Consider the following 18,621-nt stretch of genomic DNA (forward strand, 5'->3'; position numbering starts at 1 on the left):
AGAACCATAAAATGAGTCTACATGTGAATTATGCCCACTTCAGGCATAATAGAAAAAAAATTTGAAGCTGACATCTTCCAACAGTGATCCCTGAGACAAACTTTAAATGAAACAGGGTTTTGTGAAAACAGGAAGTGGAATATTTTAAGCTCTGTAAGTATGTTTTAAGCTCTGTAAGTATATTTCACCAAACTGCTGGGGAGTACACATATATTCAAAAATGTATTGGAACACCTGGATTCTGAAACCAGCCCTTGCTTTGGCTCTGGGCAATGAAAACTTCTTCTACCTCCATTTGTGTCTCAGTAAGGAATCACTTAGGGATTATACTGGCAGATACTGCTTTATTGTGCCCTGCAGAAATATTCTAAATCTATTTTATTAATGTTTATGAAATCAATTTGGATACATAGGGAGAAGGCACTGAAATAATTTGTAGAGGTTAAAAAATTATTTAAATTTCAGGTCGGTGTTGCCATGAAGACCAAACTGTGGACACCAAACATACACAAGATTTAATAACCCTATATAATGTAATGATAATATATAAATGGAAATAACCTTGGCCATCATATGATTAAATTCTGGAAGACTATCCTATAGGAATTATAGGCACTGAAAACCTATGTAATTGTAATTGTGGCTGAATCAACATATCAATAGCAGTTTATAACATAGTTGCATGCAGTGGAGGAGGGTAACCTCCTTAAAATCCCTTATCCTGATGTCCCTCATAGCTGTCAGCCCTTTATAAAATGCTTGGAAGATGTAAATGGTGTAACTTTACAGAGAACATGCTCAGTAATGAGTCCAGTGTTTGACTTAATCAAAAGAGTGATCATTTGTCTTTGAGTGAAAATTACTTTCTGCTTGTCTTTTCAGAGTCTCGGTCTGTAAGTTTTTTGTCAGCACTGATTGCAATGGGAGACTTATTTGGAATAGGTGTACAAAACCTGATAACTTCTAATGGCAGACAAGCAATTTTCCCTCTTAAAGGCATCTGTCTGCTTTTCAGTTACTGAGACATTTCTCTGCGTGTCACTAGGTTACCCCTAACTTCCCAAGTCTTCAGTCCCTGGCTTTGCTTTGTATGCTTGGCTGGACTACTATCAAGACACTAACCTTCCTTAATGGTCAAACAAACATTTAATTATTTCCTGAGTATTTTCTAATTTAAAAAGGGAAAAACCCTTGTAAATGCCTGCTGCTAAAACTCTGGTTATATATGCACGGTTGAACAGCAACCAGAACGAGGGAATTTTGTGTGTTCTGCAGAATGGAAATCTAATTTTAATTTATGGAGGAGAGGGTGATTTGACTTGACCAGATGCTAGACATGCAACCTGTGAAACTTCTGTCTGCCTAAATTCATAGGCAAAATAGGCAAAAGGGATGGTTTGAACAGTTTCTGAAATGAGATGTTAATATTCAGTTTTAATGAATAAGTCTTCACTTCACAACTTAAAAAGACTCAGCTATTTTATTTTTAAACATAAGCTGTTTGAGTCCTGTCTCTGTGAATATCTGTGCCTTAGTTTTCTTAAATTCAAGTTTGTTATTTTAGAGAAAAGGTTAAATATGAACCCTAAAGATTAAAAAACAACAACAGAAATGAAAAGAGCTCTACATTAATTTTTATTTTAAAATTTCATTATTTCTCTTCCCTGACGCATAGTTGGGGTTGGGCAGCTATTTGAAAAATAGCTAGCTAAATTATTTTGCTGTATCCAGCAATGTGCTGAATTAGCTATGGTAGGCTTTTTATCTAGTAATTATTCTGCAAGGTTTCCTCCCTCCCTCGCTCCCTTCCTCAGAACAGTCATTTTTGCAACTCTCACACTTTGGTGGAAGTTCATGACAATTTTGTGTCCTTCACTATCAGTAACTCATTGCTAGTGCCTTCAGTAGTTTCACTGGTCTTTTTGCCTTGCAGAAGTCCCAAGGAAATGATGCAAGAATCAATGTTTTTGGAGTAATTGTAACAAAAGTATCAAGCCTAGCTGCACTGAATGTTCCTGCAGTCCACCTTTTCAAAGCTATTATCTTGTACATTTCCAGCAAACAAAGCAGCTGGTTCATCTCTCCCGGAGAGAACCTGTGTATTCTTGCCCCTGCTTTTTAAGGTGCTGTGTGCGGGTGGGCCGTGACACCTGCAGGGAAGGGTCACTGAAAGCCAGCAGTGAGGAGGAGCTGTGGGGATGTGTGCAGTGCTTCGAGCAGGGTCGACACCTGGCTGCTCCTTGCTTTTGCCTCTGGACCGTGGTTCATGTTTTCCTGTTGTCAGTGAGCAGAGCAAGGGCTCTGTCTGGACTGAGTGCCTCCATCAGCGTGAGCCCCACGAGGGGATGTTCTGTGCTGTCTGTCAGAACCCGCTGGGGAAGGAGCACATCCTCGTTTGCTCGTGGGTTTGTTCACTGGATGTCTGGTCTTGTCACTGGCAGCTACTGAATGCTGGTAGCTGGGATGGGAAGGATGTTTGAGCTCTTTTCACCTTGTTGATGCAGAGGATTAAAAACAACTCTTTAAGAAGTGACCTTTAATATCTGTAGTAGAGGAGAGCAGGGAACAGAACTTGATGATCCGGAAAGTGTGCTCCAGGGTAAAATCTTGTAAAAAACCTAACTATTTCAGTTGGTTTGGTTTCCGTGGGGACTTGATTTGAGGTATTACTTCATAATTTCAACTGTAGAAACCTCTGACTTGTGTGACTTTTCAGATGCGTGATGAAACTCACCCCTTTAGGGAAGTTCTTGCATACACAAGATACAAAGAGAGGTTTGCCTGTGTAAGCGGCAGAAAAGATTGCTCACTCCCGAGTTTGTGCTGTTTTATATGTGACTGGTTGCAGAAGAATAGATGGACTCACTGCTTTGTATGTACTGTGAACAAGAGAAAAATACACTCAATTGGTAACATTTTAAATCAAAATAAATAATAATGTTCTTCTTCATTGAAGGACTGTGGAAAGGTATTAACAGAAAAGAGTGCAGAAAGCATCTGAAACCACCTTTGTCCATAGTTTCCACTACATACATTTCTTAAACTGTTTTTCTACTCACATTTTTTATTAAATATCCTGGTTGCCTTCGGCCCCTTACACCACTGGAAGAAAAAAATGACAAAGTTTCAATCCTGTCTTCTAGGTTCCATCTAAATATAAATTCCTGATTAAAAAGTGCCAGTCACCGCTGAGGCTGGAAATGGCCTGTTCTGCTTTGAGGAAGGGGGAGGCAGATCACTAATGGTTGCTCAGGCTGTCATGTTTCTGAGAATCAGCTGTTTTTTCTTTATACTGCAAAGATTAAACAAAGAATGTTAAACATTTCCCAATTTAGCATTTATAATGGAAAGCGGCTGTAGGGCCACAGCTTGCTGCTGCAAGGGCAGGCGTTCATATGAGGAGTCGCTTAAAAAGGCTTTTATTTTCTTTGAAGGCCTATCCATTCTCCCAGCCCGGCCGCTGTGCTTTGCAATCAGGTGGAGGCAGCTTTAAATTTTTACTTTCATTTAAGTAGGAGCTAATTTACTTTTGGAAATGAAAGTTAAAGCATCTCAGCCATCTGCAAAGTGGAGGAGGAGGCAGTGGGTTTCTTTAACTTTTCAAACCTCTACAATTCTTTTTCACACCAACAGGCACGCAAAAAATTATCTTTCAGAGCTCCTATTAGTAATAATATGTAGTATTAATGATCTAATTTCTTAGCTTCAACTCTTTATCTCAGTTTCTAAAATATACCTGTTGGGTACATTTAGTCACCTTTGTACTTGCATCCAGCTCAGGAGTTTAGAAATAAAAAGTTGTAGTCTTGAGTGCAACAAAACCACATTTTTTGACCTCCAGACAGCACAACTTTATCTGTAGCATTTCATTAGCGATTAAGTGGAGCACTGTGACTTTCTGTTTGTCATAGTAAAGGCAAAGGACACTTAATTGGTACTGGTAAATAAAAAGAAAAAAAAATAAATAAAGAAGAGGGGTGACATTTTTGTATCCCATCATTGTATATACTTTTATCATGCTTGTGTATCAGCCTTTCTTATTTTTCAGTTTTACTTGAGGAGTTCATAGTGGAGACAAATGAATTGTTCAGTCTTTCTTGGTTAAGAATTTCAGTTTTATGCTAATACGTATTTTATTTCCTATCGGAGTGAAATAAGTGTTAATACAGTTAGTTGGGGTTTTTTTAACAGAGCAGCTAAAAATGTCCTTTGCCTGCCTCTCCATTGGCGAGTTTTCAGAAATGCAGTAGTTCTCTGTCATCTCATAGGGACAAGATCTAAACTTCTTATATAATTCAAACATTTTCAGAAAAAAAAAATTCTGGTTTCTTGTATAAATTGTAAGCACTGTAAAGAAATCAGATATCCATCTTCTGCCTTCTCCAGCCTGCCTGCAAGTAGGTTTTGTCTAAACAAAATAGCCTTGTATTCATCTGTCAAAAACATTTTTGTATTACTTAGATGTCTACTTGAGTAATTTCATTTGCCTCCTTCAGTGGCTTAATTATGTTTGTAGATGCTTGCCCACCTTTTTGTTTCTTAAGGCAACCTTTATGCAATTTTTTTTTTTAAGCACAAAGTTTGAGTATAAAAAGTATTTCAATCTTCTTGTGATTGCATTTCTTATAGAATGTTGGAATTTTTGGACTGTGCATCTGTTTAGGCACGTGGAGAAAGACAAGACTGGGATCATGTAAGTCATGAAACTGAGGATGAATAATCCATACTTTGTTCTTTCACCATTTTTACAATTTATACCCAGATGCAAGTAATAAACCAAAAAGAAGAAAAAAAAACTAGTTAGCTTTTATTTTTAAAGTGATTAATGAAAAGCAAAGTTCAAATGAGGCCACAAATCCTGGTGGTGCACAATGGGTTGATTTATTTTGTAAATAGACCATGGATAATTAACCATAAAACAAAACTTTTCTTTTTTTTTCTTTTTTCTTTTTCTTTTTTTTTTTCTTTTTTAAATTGCATAATGACACTGGTTTCTTTTAGTTGCTGTGAGTTGCACAGAGGGATAACGACTTATTCACAACTGGTTGCAACTAGTTACAGCCAAGAAAGGAAAAATCCCAGAGCAACGAGGGGAAAAAGGCTGTTAAAACCCTACTCCACTTGCAGTTTTGTAGTAAGGCACTCACTAATGGCTACAGACTGGGAAAAGCAAAAGCGTAGATATTTACATACTCTGATGGTCCTTGCTGTGTTATCCCATGTTTTGGCTCAAAACTCGCAAGAAGAAGACAGCCTCTGCAGCTGGCTTTGTAGTCCACAATTCTGTATTGACTTCTAAATAGAATTATTTATGCTTTGTTGCAAGTTTCCGTTATGTGTCTTACTACTCTGACACTGAGGGAAGAGTCTTCTGGATAGTCATAGTCTGACTTGCTGCCAAGTCCTCTTGTGAGCCAGAGAGTGATGCTAGTTTTTCAGATATGTGATATGAGAAAACTGTCTGCCCAACATCCCCAAAATTTGTCTCTTCATAATCCACAGTCATCTGTGGAAGGAATCTCTGATGCCCAAGAAGGAGAAGGTCCAATTTGTTGTGAAAGTACATTCACTGCTAATTAAAACTACCAGCTGGGATTACAGCCCTGGAGACTGTAAATAAAGTAGAGCATGAGATGTTCAGATGATAATATGGCCACTTTTGTGGTGGTTTGTATTAGTTGCCAGTACTTAGATTTGCTCATCTTATGCCAATTTATTAGAGTGAAGAGAAGGATTATGTAGGTAACAGTCAATATGCAAGAGGTTGGAGTTGCCACAGATCAACTGTGTGGACACCTTAGCTTGCTCTCACATGCCACATATGCCTTGAAGTGCTTTTGACTGTATATGTAAGACCTGCAATTCCCACAAAGCTAAAATCCTTGTTCATGTCGCCTGTCGGTGCAGCTGTGCTGTGTTTCACAGATGGTGACTCTAAGGGACTTGCAAAAAGCCATCCTCACTCCAAACAATAGCCTGGGTAGGCAGAGGTAGTGGGTAAAAGTGATTGAAACCAGTATTGTTTTAGCTGTGTTGAATCAGTTTGTTACAGCAGTGTTACAGACTGGTGTCTGTAAGGGTTCTCTATCCGACACTGATTTGTGGATATGCAGTTTCTTCTGCAAGTTTGGAGTATTTCTCTGTCAGAATGTACTGCGAGACTGAGGAGAGGAGAAGCAGATGATTAACATCAGAGTGTCACCTCTACCTGCTTGAGTTTAATGCAGCTAACTGGGAAAAAGGGTTCCGTGGTTTTAGTCTAGATCCCAGTTACAAGGCAGGAACTTAGATCAGCGCTTTAAACCCGTAACTGGAGAACTGATGAGTTCCCACTGTGTTACTGACACTGGTAACTATAACACATGGGCTGCCACTTCTAATCTGTTTTTAGGCCAAAGAGTCAAGTTAAAATAGCTCTCAGTTTGAGCAAGAGGCTTCTGTTGTGGGTGGGAGTCGTGCTGGGGGCAACATTAGCATTGTACTTACAAACAACATTGCAGTGAAGACAAGACCCCAAAAATAAGTTAACTCTCCAAGGCTCAATGCAGTCCTTGGCTTCTCTACAGGAAGGGAATCCAGCCAAGGTCCACTGTGGTAGTGCTAAAAGGATGCGCCTGTTCCATGGGGTGTCCCTTGAAACTGCTTTTTGTCACGTTTGTGCTTCTGGAAGTGTGGCAATGTATGGAATCTGCTACATATTGTTTATGAGTTAGAACTTGATTTTATTGACTAACAGAGTCCTTGTATCTTGTGACAATCTTTTTCTGTGCTTTGCATCATGCCAAAGAGACAGGGGAGTGGTGTTGGCATGTCTTTGTATGAATAGGTCTGTCATTAAATATTTGAAATAGAAACATCTGAAATAGATCTTGCCTGAGAAGAACAATGGGATAACTAGAGAAAGCCAGTTTTCTTCAAATTTGCTTTTGGGGCTGGGAGTTTTAAGCAAACAGAATGAGGGAAAAAAAAAAAAAGGACAAAGAGAGCAGATATTAGTGCATGGGCTTAAAAACAACAAACCTGGGGAGGCGTGAAGGGAGACACAAGGAAAGTTAAAAGAGGAGAGTGGAGGGATGCTAAGCAGAGGGAGGGCTTTTCTTGTTTGTTTGTTCTAGTAACTAAGACCAGCTAAGGGATAGGGAAGCTGCTGGTAAAAGGATTGGAAGTCATTCAGAAGAGGCACTGTTTTGTACAGGGAACCTTTTTCACTTGATATGGATCTAAGCCCGAGGAGCATTGACTGCTAGTGATGAGGATGCTGAGGCATGGACATGCTTTTGGGTATTTCTTGTTTTTTCTGATCTCTAAATCTGTATTTTTATTTTGTGCAGGGTGAGGGATTCAGTCATCTTCCTCAGGCAGTTCCTCTGAAATCTTACTGTCAGGAAGGGGTTACAGGCAGCCTTTGCTGCAGGCACACACAAGATGCAGGGGAGAATTTTCAACTCCTTTCAGATTGTGGAAGGTGTCAGCACATGGGTCCAGTATGCAGAATACAAATTCAGCAGTCTGCTTGGTGTGCAGCAGGAAAATCTCTGTTAGAGGTAATTGTTGTTCAGACTTTTGAACAAGCCTTTGTATTTCTCTCCTGTGGTAATAACCTATTGGTAAAGATATGCAAGCCAAACTCCTTTTATTTTAGCCACCCTTAGCTCCTCCCAAATACCTGTCCCCAAATCTAATACCTAAAAAAACCCACAAGCGAGATAATCCCAACCATTTTCTCCCAATATTTCGCCCATCTCAGCCTTGCAAAGTGTGGCATCTGATGTTGTAGTAGGCAGGTTCAAGTTCTGGTTAAAAATGCTTTCATGGGGGACTAAGCAGTAGAGTTGTTTGAATACTTCTTCTCCAAGCACTGCATTCAGAAATTCACTTTATAAGAAACAAAAATTTTTTGGTTCTTACTGAGATTCTGACCATGTTACAAAAACCTCTCACCCAATGGCATGGGAGACAACCACTTCCCATAAGCATCTCAATGCTGAAACAGCTGGAGATGCCTGGGACTGATGTGCTGTCATGGTTAAAGGCCTAGCTGTGCTTCAGCTCTCTTTCTGGTCTTCCTAAATGAACAGTTTCATGTGTTGGCACTCCTGCTGCTACCTGATCTGGGTGAAAGCTCTCAGTTCTTCCCTGTTCAGGCTAGGATTTATCTTATAGTTTCAGTCAAGCTTCACATGACTTCATGGTATTTTGCATTTTAGTAATTTGCAAATGTGTGAGCCATGATCAAGAGCTTTCTTATCAGGTGAAGCAAATAGTTAAAGAAAGAGGAATTTTAGATGTTAAATATCTTATTAATTGCAACTGCTCTTACATTTTTCTACCAGTTGAGTTTAAGGTTAAAGGGCAGAGCAGAAACAACTGTCATTCCCCTCACTTCTCCTCACTTCAGATTCTTCTGCAGGAGTAGGACTCTCTGTGACTCTCAGTCTGCTGCTTTATCCTGCTCAGAACTGGTTCTGATACTTCCCCAAATGGCAGTAGTAATTAATGGTACTTAACCCAACAAGATGTGTGTTAGTTGTTACATAACTGGCTGTCTGAAAAAGCCTCTTACCTTTCATACAGTGGTAAGCTCCACCAGTTCTTGGACAAGAACAGCCTACCTGCTGGATTATTAATAATAATTCAATTGTCACTGATATATTGATAGTGTTGCAGAGGTATCACAAGCTTCTGAGGCTAACTAAAGTGTACTGAAGGTCAGGACTAGAAGCACTAAAAAATACATACTGGTCTTCTCTTTTTGTGGAAATAATGGTTCATTAAAAAGGAAATACTTCCAGGACTCTTATTTGTTTTCATTCTTCATATTTCCCGATAAAGCTTTTTGGCATTTGTGGAACAGAAATGCATTTGTTTCAAACTTTTTATTTCGAAAATGTATTTTATATTCTAATATAAAATGTAAATCAAAACTGAAAGTAGCAATCAAAACAAAATTATTTTGTCAAAACAACATTCAATTGATTGAAATGATTTTTTATTTTTGTTTCATGAGTAACTTTGCAATGCAGTGTTTAATTCAACTGTGAAACAAAAGCAAATTTAAAAGTCTAGCTATCCTGTGAAGCAAAAATGTTGGGTTGTGTTTGGGCTCTCCTGGGCGGTGCTTAAGGGAGTGCTTCATCAGAATTCTGCTGAATGTGTTTAATTAAATAAATAAATAAATAAATAAAATTGTGAGGACCCAACAGGGCAAGAGGAGGGAGGCCTCAAACTGTGCCAGTGGAGGTTCAAGTTGGACCTCAGGAAGATTTTTTTCACTGAAAAGGTTGTAAAGCATTGCAGTGGGCTGCCCAGGGAAGTGGTGGAGCCACCATCCCTGGAAGCATTCAGGAAACAACTGCATGTGGCCCTTAAGGCTGTGGCTTAGTTGGTGTGGTAGTGTTTAGTCAAAGATTGGACTCAATGATCTTGGACGTCTTTTCCCACCTAAATAATTCTGTGACCCTTGGACTACACTGAAATCTTCTTGTATTGATGTTGTCATGGGACTTTCTAGCTCTGTAAGAGTTGATCAGAATCCATCTCTGCAACTGTATGTAGATCTCCCCTGGAAATGTATTCTGTGTTTCTGCTCAGCAAACTGGGAAGCCTTTGATACCATTTCAGCTCTCCTGACTTCCATCTCTGTGGGCTGGTCATGAATCAAACTCTGGGTGCCTATCTCAGTCCAACTGCTTGCAAAGGGAGCAAACAGTTGAAGGTAATGATAGTGTGAGTGTAAAGCCTATATGGTTAATATTAGTGTATTCACTTTATTTGTTACTTCCTAGATTTGATTTAAAAGGGACCTTCCCTTAGAAGAACACATTCTGGTTGCTGCTTTGCATCTTTCCTTGTCCTGTGTAACACCCATAAGACATTATCTCTTTTTCTTCCTCATGTAGAATCTGTGTACTTAAATAGTGAAATTCTTCTGGCAGCAGTCTTGTCAAGGGCCACAATGTGGTATATGCCCTGGGGGCATTTTACTTCATAGATTACAGCTTTCTCTAAGTTTAAGTTCTTCAGGACTCGCCTAAATCTGCTTCACTGAGAGCACTCTACAAAAGAAAAACATGAATATAAGGGGGGTATGTTAGACAAATAGGGCAAGGGTGAAGATTGAAAGCAAAGAACGTAGTTAAGAATTGCTCTATTGCTGGAAAATGTAAAGCATCTGACCTTGTCTTAACAGTGTGATGATCCTTATTTTTTGAAGGACTGAGCTACTTAACCCACTCATGTGATATCTTGGTTATTCAGGTCTGTCTGCCTTGAGCTTGGATAGATACAGCAATCTCATATTCCTTGAGAATATCAGCACTGCAACTTTTGTAAGTTTGTGATAGATCAGTGAACGTCTGATTACCCATTCAGTGGAAGTTGTGGTTCTGCAAACTTTGGAGTTCTCACTCCCACTGGAGGTAAACAGGAGGTGACAAAGTTACACCAATTGAAAAATTTTGCCATTCATTTGACCACCTAACCTATTGTTTCTGTTTGTCAAACCAGAAAGGGGGTATTTTGTGATAAATTTATGTTGGGGCAATAGTCCAACAGTGTTGTTGGTTCAGGATTTCTCAGTAAACAGGCCTGTGACAATACAGGCAGAATGATATGCTTTGTCCAACAGCTATCTCCTGTATTCACCAGCATTTTTTTTACATGATTAATAATGCAACCTACTGTATTGGTATAAATTAAATTTAGTCTTAAGAAGACTGATTTAATCTCAAGAATATATTTTGCACTGGTCTTGGACATGAAGGGTTGGGTTATTAATATATTTAGGCCTTAAAAAGTATAAAAAAAAAGCTACCCCACCTCTGAGCTCAGTAAATAAATAAAGTCGTTTACGTTATGGACACGCTCACAATATTTCCTGCATGCTGGTAGAGCAGCGCACATCAAAAAGATAATAATATAAGCAGTAAAATATCCCAAGCAAACAGAAGGCATCTGTAGGTCTTGCCTAGCTGGCTGCTATTATTGGGATGGTTGTTTTTAGCTTACCATGCCATTAATGCTTTGTAAATGTATATGTGCATGCTGAGGGTTGGTCAGGAATTGAACTGTGTTTGTAATGGTTATATTCAATTGCTGCATTGTGCCTGGATGGCTGCAGATATGTAAGAGCACAGGAAAGGTACTTGAGAAACTATTAGACCATGTAGGAGCTGGTCTACCAGCCCTCGTCACCGGAGAATGTAATGGACCATAAACAGGATGTAAAGAAACATTTGGAAAGATGTTTGGAGAAGTCCTGCCATGTAACTGAAGTGTTTGTTACCTGATGTCCCAGGATTTCTTGTAGAAAACAGATGAAGTTCTCTTGGAACACATACTGAGCCTCATCGAAGTTCTCTCCTTGGCTTTGGCAGGCTGGGTATCAAGTTCATGTTGGAAACTCTCAATTCTCACTGCTGCATGCAGTCGGAACCCACGACTCTTGTTCAAGCTATTGCAGGCTGGGCTGTCTTCAGCCCCAAATCAACACAGTACAGCTGTCCTGGCTGCAAATACAGAAGTTAGAAAATGTCTGATGTTAACTTGGTATTAAGTGTTGCTTGATGGGATCACCTCTGGGAGTATGAGTTTGGGGAACCCTGAGATCTCCTGATCTTTTTTTTTAATCTTTCCTTATAGAGGTAGATGGGCCATTTTGCTGGCAAATGGAAATTGTAAGCATAATTCCAAAAGGGTTCCTAATAGGAGGATTTTGCATTACACAGGTAATGAAACCCCACTAAGAAGGCAGGCTCCCTTTCAGGAATCAAAGGTCTTCAGGTCAAGAAGTCAGTGACTTTCCCAAAACTTAATTTGGGCGAAAGAAATGAGTTTACCCTGCTGGCTCCCACAAAGCTATTAGCAGTACACCATCCATAGAATTGTCTTCCTGACTGTGTGCATTCAGGTTAGTTCTGGATTCCCTTTTCAGACTCAACTGTTTAACAGAGATATGGCAGCAGCTTCAGAAATTGCTGATTTCTGTCTCAAGCATGACAAATTTCACCGTATATTCATTAATTCCTATTCCTATAGCATTTTGTAAAGTGTCTTCACTTACAAGGTTTAATATTCAGTGAGAAACAAATTTGGAAATAGGGTCCTTCAGTAAGGGGCCTGTTGCAGATGTGTGTAAGTCCTTTGGTCATTGCATTATACAAGAACTTCATATTTTTGCAACTGAAACTTCTGAAAGTTTCATGTAAATATGTGATTGCTGTATTTATGGGAAACATGATATCATCTTGCTGTTATGTGAGACATTTAAGAAATCCTGAAATATCTTTAAAGATGAAACAATGGGAAGCTGCTTACCTCATGACTTAATAAGGCAAAATAAGGTCACGAAAAAAGTCGTGGTTGCAGCTCCAGCAACAGAACTGAATGAGTTATTTGTAACAAATAATTTATTTGCCAAATACAGCTTTTCTTGTCCCATCAAATGTACACAAGTTGATCAGTCTCTTTGATTCAGGAATCGTTGGAATTTATTCGATGACTGCTTTCAAAACTTACGTTCTATGGACTCTCTGTAAAGGGAGGTGAAAGAAGGATGGCTGTGGTTTTAATACTATTTGCAAAAGCCTATTCTGTAATTTTCCTCTCTGGCATCGATCTTATAAATTTGCATTACACGATGCCAGGCATTTGGGAGTCTATAGTTTTGGTGAAAGGAGGCGACAAGTTCAGCTTTCATACAAGAGTTAATGTTCATACAGCATGAGTTAATGTTTAGCAGATAGGAGGCTTCACACAGGTTTCTGAATCCTCACACATCCTTCATTTTACATTTATTTTATTAACCCTATGACTGAAGTGGTAAACAAAAAATGGAAAAAGGAGGTCCTGATGTTGCATGGATGAAGTGAGGAATGGCGTGTGATTGTTTCATGAGTGCACTGATTCAGAAGCTCTGGGTGAAGCTAGATGCTTCTTTTCACTGCACATAAGGGCAGAAACATGTCATAAGTAGTTGCTGGTGTGCTGCATTCATGAAAGGAGCACAGCATTCACTTTCCAGCCACCAGAGAGTAAAGGAAAGACAGAGAGCGGCAGACATCTGTTACTGTGTTTGCTTACCTACCCCTGTTCCTGGAGGTTTTGAAGTAGGATTTGAAAAGTGCATATGACAGTCATTGTTTCTGGCCATACTTTACAACGACCTACTGACTTTAAAGAGCCAAAATTTGGACCTGCATTATTTAGCCAGCAGTACACACAGGGCACTATGAGTGAAAAGGCTGGGAACAAAACTTAGTTCCCAGTTTCCTGCCTATTATTTAGTACATATCTGATTTGAAATCTATTTTCTGCATACCCTTGTGTGCATATTTGTTGGCACATGTGCTTCTTGCCATTATGGGGCAGATCCCATAGATTTTCTGCGTCATTGGTACAGAGAGCCAGTCATTAAAAAAAAAAAAGCTTATTTGCCTGAGCTGTTAAGATTTTTTCTCACAGTTCTGCCTGTGGCGCCTGTCACTAGCAGTCAAATAAGGACAATTTTACCATTCTCTCCTGCTGCTCTAATTTTTTTTTTTTTCAGTGCCAGTACATGTATTTGTTATTCTTTATAACTCCCTTTGAAGTTGGGAATCCAAGGGGAATCTAAAACCGACCAGATGTTTCTGCTGCTGGAGACACAGAAGACAGCAAGGATTAAGTTTAACTGAAACTTAGTTTTCTACAAAACCCCATTACAGTGAGAATTCTTCCTCAGTTAGTTTTATTTATTATTTATATTTGCACTTGCCATCATGGGTAGGTGATACCTCAAGTCATCTGGCCCGGGAGAAAAATGGATGATTTATTCAAGTAAATAGTGTATCAGCAGCTGCCTGCATTGATTTCCCTTATGGGGTTTCAGTTCCATTACACTGCATATTTCCCACCCACACTCTTTATACAGCATTTCATGTTGAGGAAAATCATTCCCATCTCTGTAACTTCAGAGAACAGATATGTGGAACCATCTGGGGAGAGGGCAGTGCAACTCCTGTGTGCGTGGGGAGGGGTGACATACTTAAGAAGGTACTGGCCAGAAAGCAACACGAGATTTTTAACTCCTTCTCCTGTCGTGGCTGAAAGATGAGAGAAAGGAGTAAAAGCTGGCATGGGAGACTGGCTATGGGAAGGAAGGGGTGTGCTAACCTCCTAGAAGTGGGGACAGCAGAAATGTCTCAAGCGGGAAAGGACAGGTAGAAATATTATTGTTTGCTTCTGAGTTCAAGTGAGATGCTTTTGAAGCTGCAAGACAAGAAAAAACAAGAAAAAAATTTTAAAACAGTCTGTGATATGAAATATGTGCAGTTCTGTGCAGTATCCACATCCAAATTAAGCGGTGGGCAATCCTGCTGGGCTGCTTTGGCAGTCATGAGAAATAACCCTCGAGAGAAAAGAGCGTGTGTTCAGGCCTCACGGAGGTCCAAATGGGAAGGCAGAAACAGAACAAGGCCTTGGTCTCTCTTCACCTGGGGCATGGCTTAAGATAAAGTTTGGATCCACTTTCAGATTTTAAACACCTCAGATTTCTGGAGTACTGTTGTCCAAGTTATCTCATCTGAGTTTGTGGGGCTGCCTGTCCCTATGCCTGTCTGTCACACCCATACGTAGCTGTTGAGCATGCTGATATTGTTCAGCTGAGTCGGAAAGAACTGAAAAGATTATTTGTTTTCTACAGAACTGGTATCTAAGGAGAGGAGAAAAACTCAGGGTAGTGCCCCTGCTGAGGGACAAACAAGCAGAACTTATCAGCTAAACATGTTTGGCAGAGGACAGTTGGCTGGCCAGCACAGAAGAGCCACAGCACAGGCTGTATTCTGCTCACTGAGAACATTATCTTTGTTCTGGGAGAGGAGACCAAAGACAATTGTACTCCTCTTGTCTGGTGCTCACAGGCTCTGGTTGCAAATCTGTAGGAAGACAGACTTTATCAGTATCTGTTTCATGTCTGAGCTGTTTTGGTTTTTTTGAAGTCCAGCCCTCTTTCTTGTTGATAAGTCAAGGTACATCTCTGGCGGATAGTATTTTCCCTTTCCTCTCTGCTGTGGGATTACAGCAGCTTTTCCCTGATTTTTCTCTGCATGGATTCACTTTATTGTTTCACACCAAATCTCTCTGCTGCTCAAGTCTCGATGTCACAGCCACCATAATTGAGAAATAGTATCGGGCCCTGCCTAAGTTACTCTTTAATTGGCCAGATGGATCGCTAACACCTTCACCGAGGCACTGTCCTCCATCATTAGCTGTTGGAGTTGCTGCCTAATATTGCAAGGCCCTGCACACCACCCTAATTTGTTTTTAAACAGGAAAATCAAAACCCTGGTAACTGTATAGAGCCTCCTAATAAACACCACGTAAAATGCATGCACTGTAACAAGATCTCTTCAGAACAGCAAAAGGGAGTGGAGCAAATGATTTGCTAGCGCCTATACTTACTTAAAGCTGCTTTTCTGATTTCAAAATATAAAAAGAAATCAGGTCCTGGAAATACTGGGTGATTTGGGATGTTTTTTAAGGTTTTGAGGAAAGATAAAAAGAAAAAAGTAATCATGTGGTTTTCATTTTATATTTTTAGGACCTGAATTTCCCAGCTTTGTATTAAAGCGAAACAGGTTAAAATAAGAGAATTTTGGACTTATGTATTTTCTCTTCTTTATTTTTTTGTCAAGGCATCAAGGCAGATGGTATGAAAAGCATTTATATTGGTCTCTCTGCTGACGGAGCTTAACCTAATAATCCAGGACTTGGAACTGGGTGCTTCGATAAAAACACTTTCTGAGAGATTTTTCCATTCAAAACACCAGGAGAAGTTTTTTAATTGACAACATCAAAAATTAGTATCCTGCCAGGACTACATTTCTTTGCACCTTATTACACAGAACAAAAGATTAATATGTTCTCATTCTGAGCATGAGAGTTTTCAATAATTTTTTCCTTAATTAAACCAAAGATGAAGTGAAATGGTTTACCACAGGATTGTGAGAGTGAAAGGAGGAAAAGCCCAGTTCCACATGTGATGGGCTGACCCTGGCTGATCTGTAGGGTCCCACCAAAGCTACTCTATCACTTCCCTCCTAACATGGACAGGGGAGAGAAAATATTACTCGTGGATCAGATAAGGACAGGGAGAGATCATTCATTGATTACCATCACAGGCAAAACAAACTCAACTTGGAGAAATTAATAGAATTTATTACAAGTCAAATCAAAGTAGGGTAATGAGAGATAAAACCAAATCTTACAAACACCTTCCTCCCACCCTTCCTTTCTTCTTGAATTTCTCTTCACTCCTGATTTTCTCTAACGCCTCCCTGCAGTGACACAGGGGGATGGAGATTGCGGGCTGAAGCCCTCCGTGAACTTCTCCAACATGAGTCCTTCCCAGAAGCTACAGTTTGTCAGAAGCTGCTCCAGCATGCGTCCCTTCCTCAGGGTGTAGTCCTTCAGGAACAGGCTGCTCCATTGTGGGTCTCCCACAGGGTCACAAGTCCTGCCAGCAAACCCTGCTTCAGTATGGACTTCTCTGTCCATGGGGCCACGTCATGCCAGGAGTCTGCTCTAGTGTGGGCCTCCTAAGGGGATGTAGTCTTCTTCAGGAATCCACTTGCACTGCTGTGGTGTCTTCCATAGGCTGCAGGATCTTTGCTCCACCATGGACCTCCACGGGCTGCAGGGGCACAGCTGCTTCACCATGGTCTGCACCAGGGCTGCGGGGGAATGGGTGCTTCAATGCCTGGAGCACCTCCTGCCCCTCCTTCAGCACTGACCTTGATGTCTACAAAGTTGTTTCTCTCACATATTCTATCTAACTCCTTTCTACCTCTGCTGTGCTGCAGTTTGTGTATCCCCTTTTTCAAGTACCTTGTCCCAGAGGAGCTGTCACAGTCACTGATGGGCTCAGCCTTGGCCAGTGGTGGGTTCATCTTGGAGCCGTCTGACCCTGGATCTGTTGGATGTCGGGGAAGCTTCTGGCAGATTCTCAGAGAAGCCATCCCTATTGCCCCCTTGCTGCCAAAGCCTTGCCATGCAAACCCAATATCCATGTCAGTTATTTCTTGTCCTAGTTTAAGCACTTGATTTTCTTCTGGTGATTGCTCTGTTCTCTTGTTTTGATGGTGTGCTAGATATTTTGAAGTTTACAGACCTACCTCAGTCTTTGAAATGAAGAAATCTCAGCTTTGAAAATGCCAAATTAAACTGTGATTCTGAGTTCCCCCTAATTGTGAGCACCTTGACATACAGAAAAGGCAGCATTTCCCTTTGTTCAGCTATAGTCTGAACTTCATCCTATAACCCAGCTGTAGTGGGGAAAACTGCAAGACTGAAGCCAATGGGTAAGAAGATAACATGTTTCAAATCTAAAATCTGGAGCTAGCACTGTGCAGCCCCCACCTGCATTTTTAGATTTTTGGATGTGTGTGTTCTTGAGACATTGCATTTGAAATATATACAGGAAACTAAGCTTATCTGGAAGATTGTAACTTGTAAACATTTTCCCGTGTATGTTTTGATAGAATGGTATGGGGGCGTAGGGCAGGGCTGTGGATTTAAAAAATATTTTTATGCTTTCATGACACAATCCCTAGTCCGTTTTAGACTTAGTTCTGATTAAACAAAGATAATTCAGATGTGCCATGGAAGTTAGCAAACCGTGAAACAGGTTCCTCAGTATTGTGACACCAACACTCCAAAGCAGCCTGACCAAGTGGGAGGTTACACCCTACTTTGTTTGGTCAGTTTGTGATGTTTTTCCAGCTGCCTTTAAAGATCATTTCGTGTCATTTACAGTTGTCTTCTTCCATATAGGAGCACTGCAGGCAAGAGTGTGCAGTGGAAAGGGCCAGTTCTGCCAACAGCGGGTGCCAAGGACATGGCTTACCTATAGTCTGTAACATACTGTTTTATACAGTCAAACAGGAGTCTCTCTTTTATCTCTCGCAGTCTTGGGTATTAGAGTATATAGGCAATGAGTCCAAACCAACAGGGAGCCAGAGGGTAGATTGCACATCTGACTGTGAGAGTCATCATCAGGCCAAGTACTCCATCAGGCCAGTTGGAAAAGCATCTTGTTACTGAGAGGTAGGGCTGGATTTATGTTGTGCCCAGCATGCTCAATTAGAGCAGGAGGATTAGACAGCCCATAATATAGCTGTGATACTCTTGAGCACTGAGGGGTTACAAGTCCTTCTGCTGTGTTCAGAGTAGCACATGTGTGAATAGGGTAAGGATTTGGATGCAGCCCCTGTACCCCCAAACTGTCTGAGTTATTCCAACAAAGTAGCATAGACTGCTGTGGAGCACATTCCCCGCCAATTCGCGTGCATTTGTGTTCTGTTGGTCTTGGAAAACATTATGCCTCCTGTGATCGCTTTCTCAAACAGTGTTCCTGTTTCCCTCATGATTTAACAGCTGCCTTGCAGTTGTGGTCCTTAGATCTACCTTTCTTAGATCTCCAGTTTGCCCCATGGCCTCTTTCATCTTCCTTTCCCAGGGCCCTGGACAGATTCGGAGCTCCCTGCTAGCTTGCTGTTGCTTTGTATCTGCCCTCAGATTGCGGGTGCTGGTGTTCTGACAGTCTACCCAAATCCTTCGTTGCTCAGAGGAAATAATAACTCTCAT

At 40.5% G+C, this 18,621-nt stretch overlaps 1 long non-coding RNA gene across 1 annotated transcript in view; it reads left to right on the top strand.

The window, feature by feature from the left end:
- LOC109144161 overlaps positions 1 to 18,621 on the top strand; it is a 330,238-nt gene that overhangs the window by 210,794 nt on the left and 100,823 nt on the right. The window contains exon 5 of the long non-coding RNA XR_002044738.3: positions 4,630 to 4,693. This is a non-coding gene — a long non-coding RNA (uncharacterized LOC109144161). The remainder of the gene's footprint in view (positions 1 to 4,629; positions 4,694 to 18,621) is intronic.

Source organism: Corvus cornix, chromosome 1 (genome assembly GCF_000738735.6).
Source record: "Corvus cornix cornix isolate S_Up_H32 chromosome 1, ASM73873v5, whole genome shotgun sequence".
In the NCBI taxonomy this organism is placed as follows: domain Eukaryota; kingdom Metazoa; phylum Chordata; class Aves; order Passeriformes; family Corvidae; genus Corvus; species Corvus cornix.